The 25,708-nt window shown below is 35.6% G+C and overlaps 1 long non-coding RNA gene across 1 annotated transcript in view; it reads right to left on the bottom strand.

Annotated features, from left to right (window-relative positions):
• LOC148676121 (uncharacterized) overlaps positions 1–24,133 on the bottom strand; it is a 149,408-nt gene extending 125,275 nt beyond the window's left edge. Inside the window, exons 1-2 of the long non-coding RNA XR_015940857.1 lie at positions 24,006–24,133; positions 23,432–23,493 (exon numbers count right to left, since the gene is read on the bottom strand). This is a non-coding gene — a long non-coding RNA (uncharacterized LOC148676121). The remainder of the gene's footprint in view (positions 1–23,431; positions 23,494–24,005) is intronic.
• Between the last annotated feature and the right edge of the window lie 1,575 nt (positions 24,134–25,708).

The following is a 25,708-nucleotide window of genomic DNA, read 5'->3' as shown; positions in this document are numbered from 1 at the left end:
TGGCAAAGTTAATTAACTGCCTTCTCCACAGCAGTTTTATTATGCATTGATACACATGCAAAAGAATATGTTTTATTGATTACATCATTTAATATTTGAACTGTGAATATTTTTTAACTGTATTTATGTATTCCATAGGGAGATTTTTTTCCTAAGTTTCTCTTTGAGCTCTGCTTATTTGGGCACTAAGCACAAAATAGTGATTGTTCTGTAGTCGTATAACATGAATTGAAGACCTTTATTAAACCTTTATACAAAATAATTTCACTTACTATCAGCTATCTCCAGCCATTCCATTTTTGTTTAGTTTTTTTTTGTCTTGGTCAGGAGCCAAGAGGAATATCTCCCAGTTTGCCTGTACATGTGCTTATTTTGAAAATAGAACACCACAGCATTTTATTTGCCAAAAAATATTGTGATAGTGGTACTCTCATTGCTGTTCTCTCACAATGAAAAATAATTAGCATTTTTTTTAAATGTCACTACTGGATCTACATATTGTTAATTAATTTAATAAATAGGGGAATTAATCGTAAAAACTGTATCAGCATGGTCAGATGCCCATTTTTTATGTTAGAAGCCTTTTTTGTTTTTGTTGTTTTCGAGTGTTAAAATGTTTTTTTTTTGAAAACAGAAAAAATGATTTATAATTGCTTATTTGGAACACAAACTTTCAGGGTATTATGGTCTATGTGCTCAGATGTTTTTCTGAAACCTTTAAATTTTCCTTTGACTTCACTCAAACTGGTAGGTATAAGATATTTTATATACAGTATTTAAATTAAAGGTAGACCTTATATATTACATTATATGCTTAAATATTCAATTAAACTAAGCTTGAGCTTAAAAGAAAAAAATATTCTGCATTTTAAAACAGAATGTTCTGTGCATAGAGTCTTCATAAAGTGTAAGAAGCTGAAAATAACATCAGAGGCATCTATAAGCCTGTTGATAAATAGTACCAAATAAACAGCAGAAATTGACAGAGAGCTTTATGACTGCAGTTAGCATGGTGCTATTAATCAGGTTTATTGCAAATAGGCAAATCAACTGCATTAACACATTCTCTTCCAGAACAGAGGAAAGGCACACTATACCAGTACATTTGATACTGTCCAATAAAATATTTAAAATGACCAGAGGTGTTTTCTATCTTTTTCTTTCAAAACATACATAATTAGGAAGCAAACCTAATGCTGCATTACCACTATGGTATCACCGACTGCAGGCTAAAAAGCAGGAACCATTTACTAAAGTAACTTAAAGTACACCCAGGAGCAAGAGAAAACAAATTGTACCAGAAAAGTCTTTCAGGAAATGTAAAAGATTTATCAAGAAAAGCTGGGAAATATAGTAGAAAAAATATTCTCCTACTAAAATATTAATATAACTTTCAAGTATCCAATTAAATACATTGAATTAACATACACACTCATCAATTATTTAGTTTTAAAGCCATAGCAGAACAAAAACAGCTGCGGCTTTGTAAGGTGTATTACTTTCTGATGTAATAGCATTACAAATTGTGAGTCAGCCTCATTTGCATACATTTGTAATGATTTTTAAATCCATTCTATAAAATAAGACGACACAAAAATTCTGGTAATGGTACTAAAGTAAGAAATACATTTTTGCTGCAGAGCAAAATAGATAAGATACACAATTAATTTTATCGTGCATATTTTATGTTATCATTATAGTATTTAAAGCTGTTCTTTTGTACTTGAGTAAACCCAAGTGTCTTAGGCAGTGTCATGCCATGTGGTGCTTAACTGTGCCAGGTGCTAGTGATCCCTTTGAGGGATACATGTTCCATAACTGCTGCTCTTCCAAATGGATAGGTCCTTCACTTCTGTGACAGATGCTTTTTAGAGCATGAGAACGCAGATTCAGATGCTGCTTCTAATACCAACCTTATAAAATGGCCAAAAAGTTCACTGTAGATTAAGGTCAGTTTACAAAAAAAAATGTTTTGGTTTTTCAAATGACCTTGCCTGTCTACATTGTCTCTACCCTTATAAGATGTTGATTCCAGATTGTTCACCAGATTGCATTCGTGGTTGTACTATGTAGTAGATTCTGTATGAAGAAATGAAATAAATGTAATACAGAAATACATTACGTATATCACAGCTTTTTTAACAAAACAGTTTAGGAAAAATCAGAAAAAATCTTAAAACAAAACATGAAGAAGGAGAAACACTAAACAAACTTATAATTATATTCCATTGAATTTGTACAGTATCTTTCATCAGGAAGAATTCAAACTCATTTTATATGCAGAAAGAAACTCAATTCAGCCATTCTATGCCAGCAGCTATCTACCTGATCAGGATGAGGCATGAGAAAAGGTTTTCTATTACATCTTGGGAGAAATGTAGGTAGTCCAATTGCACAAGACTGAATAGGAATTATGTACAAGAGGGTTAGTGTGCCTACTCTTATGAATAGTACCAATGGAACCTTTAGGCTTGTGAGGAAGCTGCATCAGTATACAGGCTACCGAGGAGGAAGTAGAGGTTAATTCCATGCTGAAAAGAAATTCAGTCAGTGTGGAATGAAACTCCACATGTTCTAATGGAATTTTGGTGGTGCCTCCTAAAGAGTTAAGAGTGCATATTACTGATCCAGCATGTCTAGCACTTGGTTGATTTTCCTTAGTGTAGTGATTCATAGCCGTTTCAGGGACGCCAAATATGTAATGTTAGTGGCTCTCTGAAGGCACCAGTTCTGTAGGGTTTGGGCATTTACTGAGACAATTATTAATTGTAGCAGTAAATCACAAAGTTGATTCTTTTGATGGCTTTAGAGTCCAACCATGCGACATAACTCAAACAACGCACTCACACAGGTACTAATACACGAGGATACATTTATTAATACATAGAATATGCCTTAAACTAACAGATCTTATCGAGAGGGTTATCAGAATACAAAAGATATATATTCAATCAGTTACGAAGTGTTACACATATCAAGAGGACATACGTTCAGTATATCATTCATTAAGACCGTTTCGTAAATGAACTTAGTTATAACTTCTACATTAGATACTCAAACAAGTACATAACTCTTAGGAATTAAATTTATATCAACCGGTTGGGATAACAATTGAATTCTCGAGCTGTAATGCACTGAAGTTGAATACTCATCCAATCTTTGGGGATTCAGATCTCCTGCGGGCACAAAGAAACAGTTGCAGGCTGTTGCTGTCCAATCCGCGCTCTCTGGCTCCGTGCCAGGCTGTGCTGTGCGGCTTGCGACGGTGCGCTGCTGATGCTCACTGACCGACTAGTTGGTGTTGTTTAACTAGCACAGTTTGTGCACAGGAGAAAAGATGACTGTGGGTCCCAGCAAGTCAGGAAGAGGACCAGTTCGTTTATGATGAAGAGCTAGTTCTGAATAGTGATTCAGCTGTCCACAGTTCCGACCTGTTCACGAGGCCTGCTGCTGGTTACTCTCTGGCAACCTCCACTCTAGACTCTTAGAACAAAGGAAAGTTCTGGCACTCGGACACACTGGCCGTTCCGTGGTTGTCCGGGCTGAGTCTCAGGATGGTCAGGAGGCGCGCTGCGAGGATGTCCTGCCCTTGGGAGCCTTCTGCTCCTGGGCCGTCCTGCCCTGGAATTCTCCTTTGAATTCCCTTTAGAACAGTCCACAGAATCCTCTCCAGAATCCCTTCTGAATCTTGTTGAATCTCTGTGTTGCCTGTTTTTACCTGGAGGAACTTCAGCTCATTGATTGGCTGAAAGTTCCATGGGCATCAGAGTCCCACGTGGGTTACTCGGCCCTACCAGTCCCTGATTGGTTGATCAAGGTGAGATATGAGTCACTTACTCCTGACACTTAGGAATGCAATCCAGATGTCCAACTCGCACTCCCTAGACAGATAGGCGCCAATGGATGACCATTGATCATGATAGCCAGGCTTAGCTAAGTGCATCCCCCTTTGGGAGCTGGTTTCTTATCACAAGAAAACATCTTAAATCAGCTTGCATGAATTCTTTCTCTGTGGCTGCACCACAGAGATGAACAGAGAAATTAGGCCTAATTTGGGAAAGCTCAGAAACACTTAATTCTGCCTTATTAATAAGCCTCACCGCTACATTAGCATTCTTCCATCCAAGTACTAATCAGGCCCTATCTTGCCTGGCTTCTGAGATCATGTTTAAAGATCATTTAGGGTACTGAAGTTAAATTACGGCCATCACCGTATGTTTGTCAATCACACTTGATTTTCAACAACAAATCTGTTTGTTTGTTACAGAAATTGGCAAATTGGATTTGCAGATAACATACTTTTTTAGGTGGTTTCAACAAATTACAAAATTACTTAAAGTTAATCCTCAATAAATGTTTACATTGTAAATACAGTTTTGGTGCTTATCGTTGAAGTGTAGAAAGGTTATGTTATCATTTCATTCAATAAGCTCCCATTTCCTATCTATTATTTGATTATAATTAATCCTTTATACAGCACGTATTTCATACTTCTCAAGAGTCAAAAGGATTTGTGAGAATAACAACTATCCTTTTAAATAAAAATAAACATATATGCATTCAGATTGGTGTCTGTCATAGTTTTAGTTATTACTTTTTTATTTCTTGTTTATTATTGTACTGTATATTTCTTATATTCAATTTTTTTTCTTCTACTTTAGCTTTACCTAAACGCCTTAATGTTACACGAAAGTCCAAAATCATATAAAGGTGGTTGTTCGTATTACTTTAGAAAATCTTCATAATAATCATTATCATAAGTGTTATTTCACCTATGTTCCGTGGTTTGCAAAATATCTGAAACCAAGACACCAGGTTTTGTGAGACAAAAGCATCTATATAATTGTTATGGTGCTTGATCACAATAAAATAAAATGAAGACAGTGTAGAGTGTAAGGGTAAGTATAGTAACTTCCTCCCCTAAATTTAAATCTACAAGTTAGACACAAGAGAGATGTAAGACTACAACACAAAACAGAATTTTTCTTATGTTCTTGTTTGAAAGATGGCCTCCTTTTCATTTCTGGTTTGTTAAAAAGAACCAAGACCTGTGTGGACTTTTACTGTAAGAGTCCATACTTTCCTGCTTGCAAGTCCTGTTAATGCTGTGTACAGTTTTCAGTGTGAAAGTTTTTCAGGACTTTTATTAAATGATTTGTTAGCCAACACTACACCTACCCTTATTAATACCATTCAGAACTTCATTTAATTAGATTACAAACCACAATATTGCACTTCAGAGAACTTCAATTACATGTCTACAAAATGTTCTCTGTCAAAATTCTCCAGCTGTCTGCTTTATTAGATTTATAAATGTCGGGGGGACAAAATGAAAATAATTATTATTTCAATGAACAATTTTGCTCCATTGTTAAAATTAATTATATATAGCTATAAAATTAGATAGCTCAGATTAGATAGATCATGCACAAGAATAATATTTCTAGGAGGACTGTGATAAAATATATGTAAAATATGTTCTGTTCAAGTGAAGTCTTAATGTCTACTATATAACATAATTTTCAAAGTGAGAGTCAGTGGAACATACTGCTTTAATGTTTCAAACATGCAAAATTCTGAAATCAAGAAAAAAACATTTGAAAAATAAATTGAAAAAAATATTTTACAGTGCAGAGACGTGCAGTCACATTCTTTCAAAATGGTTATTCAGCCAATAATGGCCTTTTACATGATTTCCAGTCGACAGATGCTTAAGTATAAATGCTTTGCAAAATCTACAATTTGTGCGAAACTAACAAAACTAAAACAGCGCATTTAACATTTGTAGAAAACATTGTGTTGATAAATGTACTGTACTGTATATGAGGTCTGATCTTAGTATGAAAGGGCACCATTACTCCAGTAACACTGCTAGTAAAAATTACTGGTTTTGGTTTGTTCAAATGCCCCAAGGGGCAAGTCACAGTTTGCTTAATAAACAGTGTGTTTGTACACTGGGAGAGAGCTCAAGTGATTGGCAAATAAAGATGATCCCATCAGACAACTTGTCTCAGGAAGACATTATACCTGCATGCAGCAAGAGCACATGCTGAACTGTTTAGAGACCTTAGATAAAACTTTTATTTTTTTATACTTCAGCAATTCTTTTTATTTATTGCCCAACATTTCAAATCTTACTGCTGGGTATGGTAAGCCAGAATTTGTTTTTGACATCTGTTCTCTTTGGTGCTTAAAAACATCTTTCAGTTAGTCCTGAAATATCAATCTTAAAATGCCAGAAGCATTTGTTAAATCCAGCCATTTCAAGCAATGACATTGCCTCATTTTTCCCAATTTTTGTGAATGATTAATAACTTCACACATCATGCCATGTATCTTTGTAAGGTTATCAAGTTGTTTAGAGGCATGATTTGAGAGTGTTTCTTTTCATTTGTTGACTTATCTCAAATAATAATCTTTTATGAATTTGTCATATAATAAATTTGACAGAAAATATGAAGAAACCTGTACTTCTAACTGTATCACTTACGCATTAAATAACACAACTATTGTATATAACATAAACGTTGATAAAGAAAATCTGAATTCAAAAGTCTAAGCAAATCACTAAACTAATTTTAAAAGTTCCCATACGTAGCTGTGTCAGCATGCATAGGGTGCAAAGGAACAGGTAAAGGTTTGTTTCATGTTGAAAAGAAAAGGGAAACAACATTTCAGCCACAGGGCCTTCTTCACACTTACACCTGAAGAAGACACCACAGCCAAGACACTGTCTTTTTTCTTTTCCTTTCGAATTTTAAAAAATGAACAATATTATTGCTTGCTATTAAAGCTATCCCAAACATTATTATAACAATGTCAAAAGAAAATATCAAAGATTACAACAAACTTTATAATTATATAAATAACCATTGAATAATTAGCACAAATTCTAAGATTTTTTAAACTGGCTCAGTCTTTTTCATTTTAAAAGTCTGAAATTTGTCACTTTGACAAAATTTGACAAAATTGCCTGACTCCATAGAAGAAAGAGGAACCAAGAATGATTTCCTAAAAAAATGCATTGCTAGAGTTATTTGTTATTATTCAGGGACTACATCAGACAGGAGTGTTAGCATCGATTACAAGACTTACTGTATGCCTTTCTTACTGACAATGCTGCTAGATTACAAATTTACAGTAAATCAGGGTGGCTGGAGTTGCATGGTAAGTTGACTACCGAATACCCTAGTTCACTTAATGCTATCAAACCTTGGTGGCAGCCAGCCAGTTGTGAACCAGCAATCCCAGTCAGAGTCATTTGATAACACAGAAGCCAACAATCTATAGCATTCTGAACCAGCACAGTTACACAGTTTTAGCCACTGGAGTCCAGATAAAATTATTTTTGCCCTTTTTATTTACCAACCTTTAAGAAACAGGTTCCACCTTGGAAAACAATACGTTTGTCACTCATTTTATTTATGTTTCCAAAGCTTCCAATGGGTATTTGAAGATTCCAACTCTTTTTTTTCCTTCTCTGTCCTTCACCTTTTGCCCCTTGCCTTCCTCTGAGGGAATGTATTGCATGTTTATCATTTCTGAGGAGCACTGGATCAAGTTTGTCAATCGTATTTAGTTGTTTTCAGAGGCCTGGCACATGAGGTAGTGCTCTTATCTCTCAGCTGTCAAACAATCATGACCACACTGCACTCTTAGCTTCTCAATGACCCATTGGTCCTTGTGAGAAACTTTACCCTGCATCAAACAGTAACCTGGACAGTAGCAGGGCAATTAGTCAATTATCAATATACTTTGAATAGTGTTTGTTTCTACAAAAATTAATATGCGATATAATGCAAAAGTGATACATTCCCATTACATTTACTTTGCTGTTTAAATGGAAATAATGTGTGGAAAACATTATGATAATCTTTTATAACCAGGTCTATATTTGTGCTGTATTATCCATTCCATATTAGGTGTAAAACCTTGGTCAATATGAAATCCACACTCCACGAAACAAATATATATGTGAAAGCATAGTGTGGCTCTTTTCAATGACCAAACAAATCCAAGTCTTTCCACAGCAGATGAAAGAATATCAGTGACATTCTATTGTTCTTCCATCATGATTAACATAATGAAACAATTTTGCTTAAACCCCACATTGTTAAATTAAAAACTATACTGTCTGAAAAGATATGAAATGAAATGAAATCAGGACACTATATTAAAATACGAAAACTTAAGCAAATATTTGCTATAAAAAGCAAGAGCTGAAAGGTTTTTGACATGTTTTTTATATACACTTTCAACACATGGTGTCTTTTTCTGACATTTTTCTTCACATTTACATACTACATGATTTCAGGTAGATACAATACAAAACGGTACAAATTGACACCTGTACCATAAAAATGGTACTGTAATGTATCAGCAAGAAAACAATGAACTTCAGAATTATTAACATTCATGATATCCATGTGGAAAATGTACAGTAGTTACAATAAAATACAATGACAAACTGCAGGTCAATAGAAGTCAATATATTTTGCAGCACATTCTCTAGAGTACTGCAATTCCTTAGATATATATATATATGAAACGTTGCTTTAAGCAGTGTTATCCACACACTACTAAACCACATGTTTAATGAAACATGCATAAAATGTCATTTTACATTTATTGTGAACAAAACATATTCTAGCAATTAAAAACTGTTCCTTTTTTCTCTCACTTAAGATCTCTCACTTTTTAAATTGCATTATGTCTTAAATACATAGAAAACTTTAGTTTGAAATACAAAGAGATAGTGACCCAGTACCGTAAGCACATACAGTACTTATTTCAAAGTACACTGACAATAAGAGCATGTGAAGTATTGCTTAGTTTAAGTGGAACATGTCTTTTTTGGCATAACCCCAAATCTGTATAAAATATATCTATATTTAACAAAACCCAGGGTATATACACATAGTCATGGATAAAACACACATTCATCTACTTTTTGCAATGTAGAACCTCCATGGGTTACTTTTGCCTTTAGGCAACATAATTTGTGACCTTCCATATCACCCTTGAGAGCAATACCTTCCACTATTAGCTTCATCTCCATTATATTGTAGTCTTCATAATTCAGTGACTCATACATTACTTACATTAATAATATTTGGATCCCACTAGTCATTTTCATTAGTGGTGGTGTGCTAATGCTTAAAGATTAGAATCCCCCAGTCCTTTTGAAAAATAGCCTTAAAAGAAAAGGCGGAAAAAAGAGATGTTACATTTTCTTCATAATTGAAAGATTACACTGTAGATTATGTAGCTGCAAGGAGCATCTGAAGCCTTAAAGCAAGCACCTGAAATTCTTTCCCCAGCACAGTAGGCACATAGAATATGCATATAAGTTTATAGACTCATAAATCTACAGGTTCACTTGTCACATTCTGTCCTGCTATCAGGACCCTACTGCTTTTCCTTCAGCTTTCAGCATTATTTATTCAGTTTGTTTAGTTTGCTTTACTGGCTGTGGCAGCACTCACAGGGCAGACCTATCGAACCAAGGTATAATAGATGTAATACATCAATACATTTGAGCTGAACAGCTTTAATTAGGCCTTCCCGGTCATTTCATCAATTCATTCTAGTACCGCTGGGATTTGGATAATACCATGCCTCCTGTAGTGCATGAGAATTACAGCACTTCAGCAGGTTCTGCCAGTCACATCACAAGGTTAGACAGTGAAATGCTAATTTATAGTTAAGTGTCTATTATTAAGTAGCATTGCCGGTAGAATATTAACCCAATAGTGATATCACTAAAGCTGTTAAAAATCATTTAAAGGAGCATTAATAATTCAATAATTCCATGATGCCAGTGCTTCTACTATTAAAGACATATGAATTGACACATGTACATAAATTATCTGTTTGATAAAAAAAACACCATCGGCCAAGAGCTACTTTTAATAATCTCATCTTTTGTCCAGCCTTATATTTATGCATAATCAGAAAAGCATGTTGACAAATACCCTTTCTATTCATCACATACCCAAGCATTAATCATTAATGGCATTTGTAGATGAGAATGTAATGGTAGAATTAAAAAGTTTGCTTCAATGCATATGATGCAGCTATGAAAGTTCATAAAGCTTGTTAAATAAAATTATGCCAGTCCATTTCCTTTGAAACATGTATTTTGTTCATTATTGTAATTATCATTTGCATAGCTTACTGTTTCATTTTACTGTGCTGATGAAATCCAAACCAATTTCAAAGTCAGTTTTCAAAACAAGGGAGGCATGCTGGTGTGATGCTTAATGTTGCTATATCAGAGCTCTTGGCTCCTCTCTGCGAATCTGGACTGAATTACCTTCTGTGTGAATTTTTTGTTTGTATGTTTTATCACTGTCTGCATGGGCATGGCATGGGAATACTGGTTTCCTCTCACATTCCAGTGAAATGTTGGTTATGACACTTGTGTCTCTAAATTGTCCCTATATTACCGTGTGCCTTGCAATTGACTGACATCTCATGTGCCAGGCACCTGAAAACAATTAAAAGGATGGACAAAGTTGATCCAACACTATTGAGGAAATTATAAACATACAGTACAGGGTAGTCCTTCAGAGTAGGGCAAAGGGCAGGAGGTGAAGGTGAGAGAAGGAAAAAAAGATGTCATCGTGTGGGTTTGGGTGGACTGCCTGAGCACTGGCAGAGCTCTTCTTTTCCTTAGTCAGGGAGCATGTGCCGGTGTGTAGTCGTATCATAAGACATGACTTCTTCCCTATATACACTAAAGGGAAAATAATAATTTAGTAGCCGTTTCGTTAGAATGCTAGTTCAGGGCTTGAACTACGTCCGCAATCTCGTGGGGATCTTAAATAGCAAACCTGATGAGCCTCAGGTGTTGTAGCTGTGCATTCCCACGCGCTGTGGATTAGGGAGTATAGTCAGAGGTTTTCTCCACTGTCGCAAAAGAGTTTCCGCCTCTTTACACTAAAGAACTGACATATTTCAAATTCACTAAGGTTTGCATCCCAAATCAGCAGAGCACCAAATGGAATGGGAAATGGAGGTTCATTGATGTGAAAAAGTAAGCACACCCCCTTAAGGTTCTGTGATTTCACATACAGAATAAGACATACAGTATCTGACCTTCACCAAGTCCTTAGCATGTCCTAACAGTAGATTAATCTAATCTCATAACAGGCAAATTTCACTTTGTCATTATTTATTAAACAAACAATCACCCAACGTTGCGGAGCTTTGTGTGAAAATGAAAGTGCATCCTTACTGCTTTAATATCAGTTAAGAAGGTACATTAATTGGAATCAAGTGCCGCTAAACATGTGCGCATAATTAGTTGATCTTTAGGAAATGCTTCTACCTGTATACAAAATCAGAAACTTTGTCAGTTTGGTTAAGAGCATTCAGGTTTGTGAACACATCATACCTAGGTCAAAAGATACAGATGTAGCCATTCAGAATGCGTGTTAAAACCCCATAACGCATTATAGTGGCTGCGCTTTACTGCGGCATACTTCATCATTGTGATTCACTGGCCAAAGGCAATCGATAGTTGGCACTTGTGGTACATTAGATGTTTGTGAAAACAAGAGCTTCCTACAATAAAAGTTATACTTTTTATACTTTTTAAAATCAATGTTAAAAAAAGCTAAATATAAAATATGCTTCTGAACATCAAACGTTAAATACATATTTTTATTTAGCTGGTTGTGGTATGGTATTCCATTTTCTACAACTGCATCTAATATAACTTGGTCACCTGTGTTTTTTTCGGAAACGTTTTGACGTACTTATTTTCACTATATTTGTTGTAATGATTGTTGCAATAGAAAATGAAAAGCTTGTTAAAAAAAAACACTCAAACTAGGAAACATTTTACACATGATCAGGTAAAGAATAAAGGGTTAATAAAAGTGGTTTAATCACAAAACTATCACTTTTAATAATTAATCTTGTCTGTTTATGATTTTGATCAAAGTGAAAATAAAACCAAATCTGACAATCCTACTTCAGAAGTAGAAGTAGTCCTGTAACTTCCCATACATGAACAACATCAAAAGTCTCAAATTTCATAATCCATGTGACTTTGGAGATTGAGATGTAATTTTTTACCAAAACACATTAACAAGACTGACTGTAAAAAACTTATTTTCCAGACATACAGATTTTACAACACTTAACACGCAAAGTTAGAACAATGAGGCTGGAGTTTCAAATCTGAATACAACACCTTATTTTAAATTAGTGAGGTGTTTTCTCTTTGACTGAAATGCATTACCTTATGCATTTTCCAAATCCATTACTTAAACAATCTACAGTTCAGTTTTTTCCTTACTTTTTCTACAAAATAAACTTCATGCAGGTGAAAAACCCTGAAACGCTTTGATATATTTTGGAAAATGGGGGAAAAGCATGTCAACCCCACTACTGTAGCCTCCTGTACATAGTTGTTATGAGCATGTGGGAGCTTGCTTGGATCACAAGGCAAACATGATTCTGTATTGGATAAACAATTAGAAAATGACACACTTTCTCCGAGTTCTCTCCTGCAGTGTGAGATTCAGTGAGGGCAGTGATTCCCATCCAGGCACTAGACAGGCTCACACTTACTTAGCTTCAGTAGGATACCAGTTGTGAGTTGAAAGGGTGGTACAGCTGTGGGCTTACTCTCTAGTGGTCAAAGGACCAGTATGACTAGTTTTCTTTAATTCTCCTATGGCAGTTTCAACAAGTTTGCTACACTTGAGAAGAAATTGAACCTGAAAGATTTCACACTCTCTGTTTTGAGTGCAATATACTGAAACCACAAAAATGAGAAAATTGCTATTGACCTATCCAGGGCCCTGCCCCTTAGTGACCGTTGCTAATGTACTCAAGTCTTGACCAAGCGAATATAGAGAGCAACGGAAAAACTGAACGATACATTGATCTCGACCTTTTTCCAGTAATCTGTCATAAATCCATATGTGGATTAAGTTAGTTTTTGTTTGCTTGACTAATATAAAATAACATAAATTTATCAACAGATTTTTCTTATTTAATTTATAGGCTTCTCAGAGACCCTTACTAAAACAAATTTATTTATCAGAAGTGAGGCCACAACCATGGGAACAGTCCTGCACAACACTCCTTAAATGTCACCAAGTTAAAGCAGTTTTGTAAACAGATGAGCTAAAATTAGTCAAAACTGATGCAGGAAATGATTAACAATGATTACCTGAGATAAAGCACTTTTTTTCCAGCTCCACTACAGCAGCACAGGAGAAACAAACTCTTTTGTTTTTTACTGTTGTTTTTGTTTATTCGTCCTTAAATACAGCATGATACTGTATGGTTTTAAAGCCACAACAATATAATATATTTTTTACATTCACTTAAATAAAATGTTCTGCTCTATTTACTTTTCACTTAAATTAACATTAAGGCAAATACAGAATATTTCAATATGTAAGTTAACCTGAAAAAAAAAAACATCAACTTCGCAATGTCCTAATTTATAAATTATTTTTATATATCCTGCTGGGTAATTCTGCTTGTGAAACAGACATATATTTATTTTTAATATAAATGTAATAGTTAACATATTGTGATAAATAAAATTAATAAAAATGTCAAATGTAGTATATCAATTAAATGTTATTATTGGACAAGGATTTTTCCCATGGGACTAAGCACGGGCTGGCATTCGTACCCAGGCTGTGACTGGAGACTCCTTTTACAGATCACTTGGCACTGTGAGGTATCCACACACATATAATGCACATACACAAGCAATTCACTATCTCAAAAAAGGCAATGAATCTGGTTTCAAACGAAAACAAACTTGAAATAGTTTGGAAACTGGGAATAGCTTTGCTTGCTCTGTGGGTACACACACAGAGTAAAGTAAGGTTGTTCACCATTGTCAAAATTAAATATAACCGGCAAAATGGTTTTTCCTGCAACCTGTAGAACCCAAACAATGGCATGGCAACAGGAACTGGCTTAGAGAGCTCTTCATGAATGCCGTTTATCATCACCGAGCTGAAAAATCTTTTTTAAGAGGTGTGGGCCAGAATTACTCCCAGGCGACGTGAGAGACTGTTAAATTCTTACAGGAAACATTTAGTTCATTGCTACTTCAGGGGGGTTCAGACATCATGCACTTACTTTATCACACAAGGCTACTGAATGTTGGCTGATTGTTTTGGTTTAATAAATAATGACAAAGTAAAATGTGTGTGTGTGTTATCTGTCACACGAGTTTTGATTTATCTACTGTTTAGGCTAGTTGAGGACTAAATGAAGGTCAGATATGTCAATATGCAAAACGACAGAATCATAAGGGTTAAACTTTCTTTTTCACATCACTGTAGTCCCAATTTTTCAAAAGATGAAGAATACAGCATTGTTTCAAGACAATGCCACCTTACAGGACCTCATTTTGCCAAAAAAACGTTTGCTCCACTTCTGAATCTGAAACATATACAATAGTTAATACTTGGACTCCCAGGACACCATCCTGATTGAAATTCAGAGATCACTCACAACATGTTCAGACAGTATAAATTACAAAAAATATAAGAAAAAATGGTTGCTGTCTGAGACTGTCTTTCGGAACCCTGCAAACAACATAAGCTGGTAGGTAAGCTGGTAATACTATTGCTGGTTCTCTGGTGCTAGGATTGCAGATCATCCAAAGACAAGCAAAAGACAGGCTTTCTCCAAAATGAACTTGAAACCCAGTTGTGATTACTTATGTTGGATGGTATGACATTGGTATAAACAGCACACTACCTAAATGAAACAAATTCAGACCCTAGAAACAAACTGAATGGTATGCCCAAATCAATGGTTTTCTTATGAATCCATGAATTTCAGAAAGAAAATGGTACTGAAAACTGAACTGTTGAGGGTACAGTACTGTGTATGAAAAAGAGTATTAAGGCACAGTAATGTTACCTATGTAAATAGATTCAGAATCAATATGGTCAGGTGCATTAAAGACATTCAAAAGGCACAGTGGTCAGGGAATCCTGCAGGCTACCAAATTCACTAGAATGCAGTTTTTTAATGCAGTCTTTTAGAATGAAGTCACTAATGTACGTTAAATGAAAGAAGTGGTTATCATCAGACATTTTGTCATCATACACATTGGGAAAAATAATCAGAGTTGAAATAGCAGATATAGCTAATGACTGCTTTCTTAGTTAATTTGTCAGAGCTTAATAGAAATCCTGTAATGATCTAGGAAATTATGATAATAATATGGCTTGCTTCGAAGAACACTGTGGATGTGACCATGGGACCAGGGACGGCGAGTTAAGCGGGGGAGAGTGTAACGCATATGGCCGACATACTGTGTAAGAGCCGGCTTACCAGAGCGGTAATGTCACCGCCCTTCCCTGTAATAACAGGACTACAGCTACTGGGCTGGAGAGAGAACTCTCTTTAGCTCACCGGGCTGGGTCCCTGTGGAGTGACACGGGAGTCCCAGGTTCAAGCCCCTGTTGGTGTGGGGCCAACCTAATGTGGCAAGAGCGCCCACCTGATCCCCGTTGCATTACAGTATTTCTAATTGGGAATCATCAAATGTTACACAAGCCCACCATATGCACTTCACCATCAAGGAGTTTTGCTCTGTTTTTCAATTAGGTTATTTTTCAGATCAACACAACTTCTGCAAACATCTCACAAGATCCTGGATATCCTTATAATGAAATGATATAGGGTAGTGCCCTGAACCTTTCCTGCACCCTTTACACTTGAACTTTGTTGTTATTAGTTCTGGCCTTGGAGGTTTTCCTTCATCTGCTCGAAGAAATGGAAAGCTGGTGCTGTGTGATCAGTACTGTGAGGTGACTGAAGTAACACTCTAAAACCAGAATCCTCAATGTACTGCACCTTAGCCTTTCTTGTGATGTTTTCTGCATATTTCTAGCTTTTGTTTCTTTAGTTTAGACTGTTTTCTTTCTTTATGTACCATTATGTACCCTTGAGGTGGATTACATGACAACCTACTTGAAACTTTTGGTGTTGGTAATGAATGGGAGCATTATCCAAAGGTTCAAGACAACCTTTTAACTAACAAGGACACATACACTATCTCAACTAATTTTAATGACAGAGAAACAGCAGCTTTATAGTGTAATAAGTTTGCCACCCTTTTTGGAAAAAGAGAAACAAAATATAAAAAATAGCCATTTGAGCTTCAGTCATAACTCTTAAATTTACTGCACTCTTACATTACATGACACCTTTCAGTTGTTCTCTCACCACAGAAAAAGGTTGTAACAAAGTGTGGTGATAAAAGGCCTATGAATATGGTATCTTATAACTCCTTAACAAAAGAAAGTGATATAAAATTCTCAATTAATACTTCTGCTATAAAATAAAAATCTTTTTGTAATTATTAAAGAAAATAAAACGACAGCTGGTGAAACTGAGAAATCGACAGCTTCAATTTTATTCCTTGTCAATTGTATTTAATTAAAAATTGAAGTATATAGCTATAGAGAAAAAGAGAAAAATCATGCAGAGTGAAATATCTGTTGATCTGGTGGCATTAATCGCCATGTGCTTTAGGCAGACTGTTAAACCTGTAAATTGATTTTCTAATCTACCACAGTATTAGTATACAGAATGAATACCGTAGCTTGTGGATAATATTGTACCATTTAATGTGAATGTATCATTCCAACGGAAACATGAATTTTCTTTTAATATTAGTAAGAAAACCCTGCAACTTCAGAAAGGAACTGTATGTTTTCTGTCACTTGGAAGACTCTGCTAACTAAACCAATGAGGAACTTAAACTAAAGCTTTTCCCATATGGGAAAAACAAGGAACTCTTGCTTCTGTATTCTTATAATGTCTCCGTGAAAACTATTCAGTGAAGTGGGCTTTCAGTGAAAAACTGTTCTTATTTTCTGAACTAAGTTATATAAACCATCTGGGGTTAGGGAGCAAGCGCCTGCCACCATTTTCTTGTTGCATGCTCTTTGCTATTTTTTTAAACATGCTCAGTAGTAAAAAGGCAGAAAATGAAAAGCTCTTGGGATATAAAGAACATTTGATATGCAAAAAAATTCAACAAAAAATTAAGTGCAGAAGAAATCCAATTTTGAGGTAGAAAAGGGTTCCTAGGAGAACCAAGGACAAATGCAAATGCCCATCCTCACCAACGTTCTGGGGCTGCCCCAGCCTACATTCATGCTCACAGTACCCATTCAGTCACAGGAATCATCAGAGATCCACTAGATTATTTTAACCAACCTAATTCCTATAGAGTCTCAGCACTGCCTCAGAAGTATGTAATGATGAGCTTAGGTGAAATCAGAAAGTCAAGAGCTGTAAAAGGGTTATACTGAAGGTGTATGTGGAATCAATATGTAAGGCTATGAGTGGATGAAATTGACTTAGGCTTATAAATGCCACATTTATATACATTATCTATATCCTCTAACCCTCTTTGGCAAGATGCTGTCAAGTGCAAACTAATAACATTTTTTATATATGCAAAGAGCAAGAGGGGTGATATGATTTGTAGGTTTGTCGTGAAAATCATGGGTCAGATTCATTTTCTTTTAGATTTAAATTAGTTCGACGGTGGCCATGGTTGAATATACATTGAACCTCAAATGGGTGAAAATCATTGCCTCTAAAAGAAATAGTGCAATTTACCTTACCCTGTTGAAATGAATTTCACAGCTTCAGATGTGAATAATATAAGATTACTCTTCTGGGAGACAATTAGAAAAGATTGCTTTCACTATAAAGAAATTAGTCAAAAAAATGTAAGAAAAGAAAATTGTAAGATAATAATATAGTAAAGCTACATTTCTAACCACATTTTTTTCAAATGGCAATCTGACCTTAGCCGACTTGCTGATCTGATTTCTAATTTCTTGCAACCTATGATAATGAAACTCACTTTTTATGGGTATTTTGTATTCCACAGCAGGTGGCAGGGATGAAGCTTTTGAATGTGAAATGCTATCATTATTTCCAAGAAAAAATTTGTTGAAGTACAAAAGGACAAACAGGTGCTTCGTAAAGTATTAGGCAGCTCCACAATGAACATAGTAAGTGGTCTTATTTGCTAAGACGATTGCCATTACTATCAGTGCCAAACTTACACAACAACACTTGAAAAAATTTGCTTCATGAAATAGCCTGACACTTATTCACCACATTTATTTTCCTTTAAACGAACAGTTCAGTTAAGGAGTCATGCAATCTTCTTTGAGGATATTCAACAAAATACAGATAATAGTAAAGCACTCTATTATTTTGACAAAATAGATAACATTGTAGCAATATGGCTTATTAGTACACTAAGACCTAAAATTTCTATAATTCTTTCTGTTGCCTTGAACCTTGATTCAAGTCTTTAGGAATCAACTGAGATCGGCCTCCATGACAAACAGCATGTCTGACTCAAACAGAAACCTGAACATTATTAATTTGAATCCATTTTTGATCCAGTAATGAAGTGCCCAACATTCACACATCTTAGTCTCCAAAAACAAGGGAGAACAACTAGACTGGAGCATTAAATGAGGTAGTTCAAGTAGGTACAGTAGCTGCATCAGCATGCATAGGCTGCAAAGGAACAAGTAAAAGTTTATTCCATTCAGAAAAGAGAAGGAAAGAAACTCAACGTTTTGGCTGCGGAGTCTTCTTTGGGTGTGAGAAAGAGAAGAAAAGCAGTGGTTAATAAAAAATGGGAGAACAAATGCTGAGACTGGAGAGAAAGCCACAACAGGAGAGAAGCAGAGTGGACACTCAGGTAGTGTGAAGTCGAGAGAGGTAAAGAGAGGTGTGAAGTGCAAATTAATTAATTGGTTGTGAGGCTGAGAGTTCCTAATTGAGTTGATGATCCCAGGGGTGTTTTATGCTCGGGTGAGAGCCTTGTCAATAACATGGGTGGGGTATCTGGGGTATCCTCTGTTGATGAAAAACGAGTGCATTTTGAGGGCTACAGTATGTCGTCACTGCAAAGTCGTCAGAGCCTGAGGTACTGTGAAAAAGGGAGATCATTTTTATTTCTGTATGTGTGGGGTGAAATTAGATATACAAGAGATACTTGTTTGAATCTGTGGGTTTGTAATAGATAGAAGTAGAGAGTCATGGATTACTGTATGTTCAGAAATGGAAGAGTAGTGGAAGATATGTTAACTGTATATTTGAGGGATGGGTGGAAGTTGGTGGAGTGATAATTGCAGTGCTCTAGCTCGTTGTTAGAGCATATTGCAGCACTGATGCAGTCATCGCCTGTTGAGGTCAGGAACAAAGCCAGTGTAGGAAGTGAAGAAGCATTCTTCTACCCAGCCGACATTAAATGAGGTATTCTCTCAGTTATCAAATTATTACCAACCAATGAAGAATTTGCGGGATGGGAAAATCACTACACCTGATATTATGACAGCCAATCCCTGATTACTGGGCTTCAAAGGTATTGTAAAGCCATAAACAACATGACTGCTGCTACCACCATTGTCTGAGCTTCAAGAAACACCAGGCTTGGAGAGATAGTGACTCCATACATAAACAGAATTCTGCCCAAGGCTTTCCCTGCAATGAGAGAAATCTTGCAACTCATGAACCAATTGTAAGTTTGACTGAACAACAAAGTTAATACAGTTGGACTTTTTATCAACAAGCCTAAATATCAGAGTACTGTACATATATGAATTAGCAGTCGCACTGAACTCTGGTGTGAACAAACTGTTTCTCCCAAATTCTGTTTCACTCAATTGGAACCAAACCTTTTGCTCAAACAGTTGGAAAGCCAAGGTCAGCACAGCGCTAGCCTTTCCTGAGAGATATTTTTAGCACAAAGCTAAGCAATACTTCCTCTCTTTTCTTATTCTGAGAGTATAGTTTTGGTGCTAAGCCAGCTAAAGGAGATTGGATACAACTGTGATGAAACCAGCTCAGTCCCATTTCTCAGTAGTATTTTCAACTATCCAATGACACACCTGGCCAGTATGTTGTCAGATGAGTATAAATTCAGCCTTTACATTACAAATCTTCAGAACTAGTCTATTATTCCAACAGGTTTGAGAAAGTTCAGTTAATAACAGTAACTGTTTTTTTATTAGTCTTCAAGGATGTAAAAGTTGAGAATGCAGAATACTGATTTAATTAAAATGGTTGCCCATAACAAATGTTATAGTGATTGTGTTTTAACCTTTATGTTATTAATATCTTTGTAATCCTGATTTAATGATCAGCCATTTATACCAGGGCAGATTAATTCACATACTGTACAGTGGGTGTAGATAGTATTGACCCACCTTGGACTTTTTGCCATTACTACCCCCCGATTGCAACACATTTAAACATGATTTTTTGTACAATTAACAAAACATACTTAAGTAATTTATGGGGCATTTTTACTTTAAAAGAAAACTTCATGAAAAACAGAAAATCCAAGTGGATGTGTACAGTAATCTTCAATTCCTGTCACATGTTTTCCATAGGATTTACTGTAGACCTATACTTTGACTGGGCCACTCAAGGACTTTCAAATACTTTTTTTTAAGCCACACAAGGGTTGCGTTAGGTTTGTGTTTGGGATGATTGTCCTGATTAAATCTGAATCTCTGTCCCATTCAGATCCTTTGCAGACAGCTCCAGGTTTTGCTCTAGGAACATTTTGCTTCATCCATTCTGCCCTCTATTTTGACAAGCCTACCAACCCCTGCAAATGAAAAGCAACCCAACAACATTATGCTGCCACCACCATGCTTCAATGTGGGAATGGCATTTTGTGAGTGATGAGCATTGTTTTTATTTTGCTCTACATAACAATTGGCATTAAAGCCTAATAACTGAAGTTTGTGACATTTATGTCACAATGTTTGTTCCACATTGTTTCATATACTCCTTCATGCTTTTTTGCATATTCAAGACAGGACTTCATCAAAGCTTTTTTCCAAATGTGGCTCCCCCCACCCCCACTGTACCATACACCCCAGATTTGCGGAGAACCTGAGCTAACTCTCCCATCTCAATTGAGACATTGTGGGTCAATTGCAACAAACTTTTGGATTTAGCTAGAAGCTGTGTACTAAGTTGCTGACTAATTAATATGGTACTCCATCACTGAGCTCAAGTGCAACAAAGAAATGTGCAGAGCAAAGTTAGAGACCAGCTGAACTTGTACTTAGTATGGTGCTAAGAGGTCAGCGTTGTTGTTGTTCTAATTAGCAGGAACTGCAGCAGGCTCTGCATCAAAACATTTCAATTAATTTGATCAGTAAGTTAATAAGTAAATAGGCCACATTAATTTAAAATTATTACTTTTTCTGAATTTTTCCTTGCCTCTCATTTGGTCTGTGAATCAGTCCATTAAGTCAATAGTCAAAAATTCAATTCAGTCACTATCACTGTGGCACGTGTAGCCTTACACAGCCTTCCTATCGACTGGGATGAGCCAGCGGTTCCATCTCCAAGACATTGGATACATTCCGGCTGTTCCAACACTGTTATTACTGGACACAGCTGCAGGGCAGAGAGGTGACAGTGTCCTGAAGAACTGTCATAAATCACTTTTAAAAAGATGCTCATAAGAGTTTTTTTTTATTTATCATTGCCTTATACTTAGCAACACAACTGGTTCTCTGTACCCCAAACTCCTCAATATATTTGCTTTTCCCTGCAAACCACAGATCCCATCACAATTTCCCATCACAATTTAAAGACAACACGTTTATTCAGTTTACACCCAGAACAGATTTAAGACTTACACCCCATTTAAATATGTATTTACTTAATTTCAGTTCTCATCACTCCCCAAGATATCTGAAAATGCACTGTAGCATATTAAAGGCTTTACATGCATTAGCTGTAATACAGCTACTAATAAAGATATACATTAAAGTTCATTATTAATAAATGACACTTTTATTAATTATCACACATATTAATAAACTTAATTCTTTATTTTTTATTCATTCTTCATTATAATAGATGTGGTGTACCTTGAAAGAAATATTAATTAAATACTACAACAATTTCCCAAGCAGCGGATTTTAAAATTCAATTCATAGTGACAATATGATTTCCACTATATTCGGGAACAATCTAATGTGATCCAGCGTTCTGCTTAGTACACTACTAAGTTGTTCAAACCATATGAAAAGTTGGTTTTTACCTCTAGAGAGCAGCAGCTGTTACTTTGGGTTTGTTACAATTTAGTATAGGTTTAGTACAGTGCTGCGGCCAAGTTCACTGCAATTGGTCTAGCACTACTGTTGTGGACTACTTTAGCATAGAGCTGCATGCTTACCATGGGTAGAACTACAGTAAGTACGCTTCTTTTAGTTCATTGCAATTAACTCTGGACTGCAGGTCTTCAAGGGTTTGTTTTCAGCAACTTGACTACTTCTCCGACCAATGTCTTTCTTGCCTAGCTGCTGAGTTTTGAGGATGACCTGGTTGTTGAAGATTCTAAGTAGTTTTATTGTCTCCCACATCCTGGTAATTTATTTAACAGTTCTCTGTGGTATACTCAGTGCCCTTGAAATCTTTTCATATCCCTTACCTCACTTGTGTCTGTCCACATCTCTGTTCTTTACTTGTTGAGGAAGCTCCTTTGTCTTCATATTGCTAAGTAAGCAAGGTCTATTGGGAACTCACACAGACAGGTGTATACAACCTTACAAAGACATGTGTGTTCAATATGAACATTTAACCACTTTTAACCAACCATTGTGCAAATCCTGAAGGCAACTCGTTCAGGCAGAGCTTATTAAGTAGTGTTTATTCTAAGGGGGAGGGAAGCTGGAAAACAACAAAGTACAATGTGCAATGAGGGTCAAGACTTTCTATACTATTTCTGTATACAGTATACTATTAGAGTTTTTGGTTTGCTGTGGACCTATTGTTGTTGTATTTATAAAAGTGTATGTTGAGTGGCTTGATACTTATCCATGTGCAGAGATCGCTTTTTATTTTGTTTGACTCCTAGAAGCCATAAAAGCACTTCCCAATGTCTAATTGTTCCATTAAATCCAGCCATTTCTTTTTATAAATGTATTCACTACATGGCACAAGCTTTACATCGATCAGCCTTTGGATAAGGTGGAGAAAAATGAGAAAACCTAAATCAAATGACCCTGTAAAAAACAGTGGTGCAATATTCCTTTAATATTTATAGTTCTTCAAAATTTAATTGGAAAACTAAATTCCACACAACAAAAGTTATGCAGAATGTGATGTTAGTCTGTATTTATTTCACCTGAAGCATAAGAACCTGTGCCTAAAGTGTACGTTGCTACTTGCATGCTTTCCAAATATTTACCCAGCTTAGTCTTATAATTATTATATTGTTTCTATAATCATTTCAGAATATCAGCATTGATATGCATACATTACCACAAGGCTGTACATGTCATGAGTAACTTAACTTAAGAATTGCCTTGTAGAAAAATACTAAATGAAGCTGACAGATACAGTTTTTTCCTCTTACCTAAGAGGAGGAATTCCCATGGAATTGCCTTTGCCCTGTAAATGCAGTGTGAAGGATATTTCCTATAAAAAAAATGAGAGCAGTTTAAGGGTTTGGTTTTGGAAAATAAAATATGCTCTTTTTTCATTGGCCGTCGCCTGAGCCAAAAATAGTCACTTTCTTTATAAATGTGTAAAATATTCTCTATTTTATTGGATAACTGTCAGCTGGAACTTTTTTAAGTTACTTTTTTTTAATTAAAAGTGATTTTAATTTTTTGCATTTGGCAAGATAGTAAGAAGACTGTTTTTTCAAGAGACACATCAGAGCAGTGAGTATTTTCCATTTCATTTTTTTTATTTACCTCTCCAAGTCATGATTACACTGACCTTTCTGTCTCCATGTTTCCAGCACTTTTATTCCAGAAAGTCTTCAGAAGATAAAGATGATCCGAAACTAAGATCACATCTTCCATTTAGACTGATTTCTATAAACCTTATAAGCTTTCTCTAAAACTCATTTACAAACCTCATCTTTTCACACTTCACCTGGAAGTAATTCCCAGATTTTCATTCGTTTGGACACTTTTTCTCACCTGCAGTGGCAATTTTCACATGGTCTTCTTTTGTTCTCCTTTAATTCATATCCCAGCAAACCTGTTCTCTCACACCTGAAGAAGTGAAATGTTGTTTTTCTTATTTCTACTTTTCAGATGAAATTAACCTCTGCTTGTTCCTCGGTAGCTCACATGCTGACACTGCACCCCATCCTTCAATTACTAGGTTTATATCACTCCTCACTTTTTATCACTACTGCATACACAGATACATATACTGTAAGAACAATCATTTACAGTGCAGTTAACTTGAGGTCTAGGGTAGGGGTTAGTATTAGAGGCAGTGCTAAAGTTAAAATTTTAGCTTTAACTAGTTAAACATTCACACAAGTAACCAGATCACATCACATCACAATTATGCAACAAAAACCCATTGGCAGGCACTAAATATTAACCAAATATTTAAATAATTCAAAAGGATATTCAATAGCATGCCTTAAGGAAATTATGCAACACTGTATAGTTAGTGTATACTAATAGTCAGGACTGATGTTATTAGAGTTATTGAACCTTGGCTTACAGAGAGTGATGGTAAAGTATACAACATTAATGTATACTCAGCATTCCAGTGAAACAGAAAAGATAGAAGATGAGAAGGCATAGAGTTTGTAGTACTACACAGTAAACAGAATTTAGGAATGTGACATAACCTAGGTGAATTAAACGTGTCAGAACCTACAGTACTGTACAGTATATAGATCTGTTATGTGTTATGTATAAAAATGTTCTAGTGTTAGGCATAGTGTTAGGAGTAGTCTGCGGCCAACCACATTGAAATACATTATCAATTATAGTGCCGTCTTATATAAGAAGGTACATCAAGGTACTGTTTCCCAAATGTTCCAGTCCATCCATCTATACACTGTAAATGTACACCTGGAATGTAGCTGTGGCACAATGAGCTACCGTGGTTTGGATATGGAAATGATCTACCTTATGAAAGGAGAAGTGGTTACCATAGGAGATTTCATTTTAATTATCTTCACTTACAGTACATTGGAACTTTTTCCAGATTATGGAATATTATTCACAGACCGTGTTTGGCAATAAATCTTTCCAGGTTAGACTTTGGTGGCTGTGAAAACATTCCAGGCAGTAATTGCCTATGCACTTAGTCTAGTCTCCAAAATACCAATGGCACAAAGCCATTGCTCTCTTGATAACTGGATCTTTTCTATATTTTTCTTTTGTGACTTTTCACCAGACTGAACATTCAACAGGTTAAATCCCTTCATCACCTGTGTTCCATCACTACATTAGTGATGTAGTGCTTACCCAACAGTCAAAAATAGCACAGTATATCACAATCAGTCATGAACTATCAATTAATCAAATTATTCAAAAGAATGCATCTTATTTTTCCAAAAGCATACATCTATAGAGTGATATATTTCTTTTGATGGTCAGCTAACAGTGACTTGCAAAAATATTTACCACTTTCAATGATGTCCCATTATTTATATTAAAAGTATATTTTGTATATTACAATTATATTACAATATTGTTTAGATTTTCTAAAGTCAATATCTTTCATTAGAACTTAAATCCTGAGACTGAACACTTTAATGAACAAAATAAGTTTAACGTTTAAAAAACAAAGAAAACAGGAAAACTAAAATATGTTACACTGCAAAAGTAATGTATTATACTGAAAAGGTGCCCTGGCCCTATTACAGGGGCTT

The sequence above is a fragment of the Lepisosteus platostomus genome, chromosome 2, assembly GCF_059453375.1.
Source record: "Lepisosteus platostomus isolate fLepPlt1 chromosome 2, fLepPlt1.hap1, whole genome shotgun sequence".
NCBI classification, from domain to species: Eukaryota; Metazoa; Chordata; class Actinopteri; order Semionotiformes; family Lepisosteidae; genus Lepisosteus; species Lepisosteus platostomus.
This window is presented reverse-complemented; position numbering and strand designations above follow the sequence as displayed.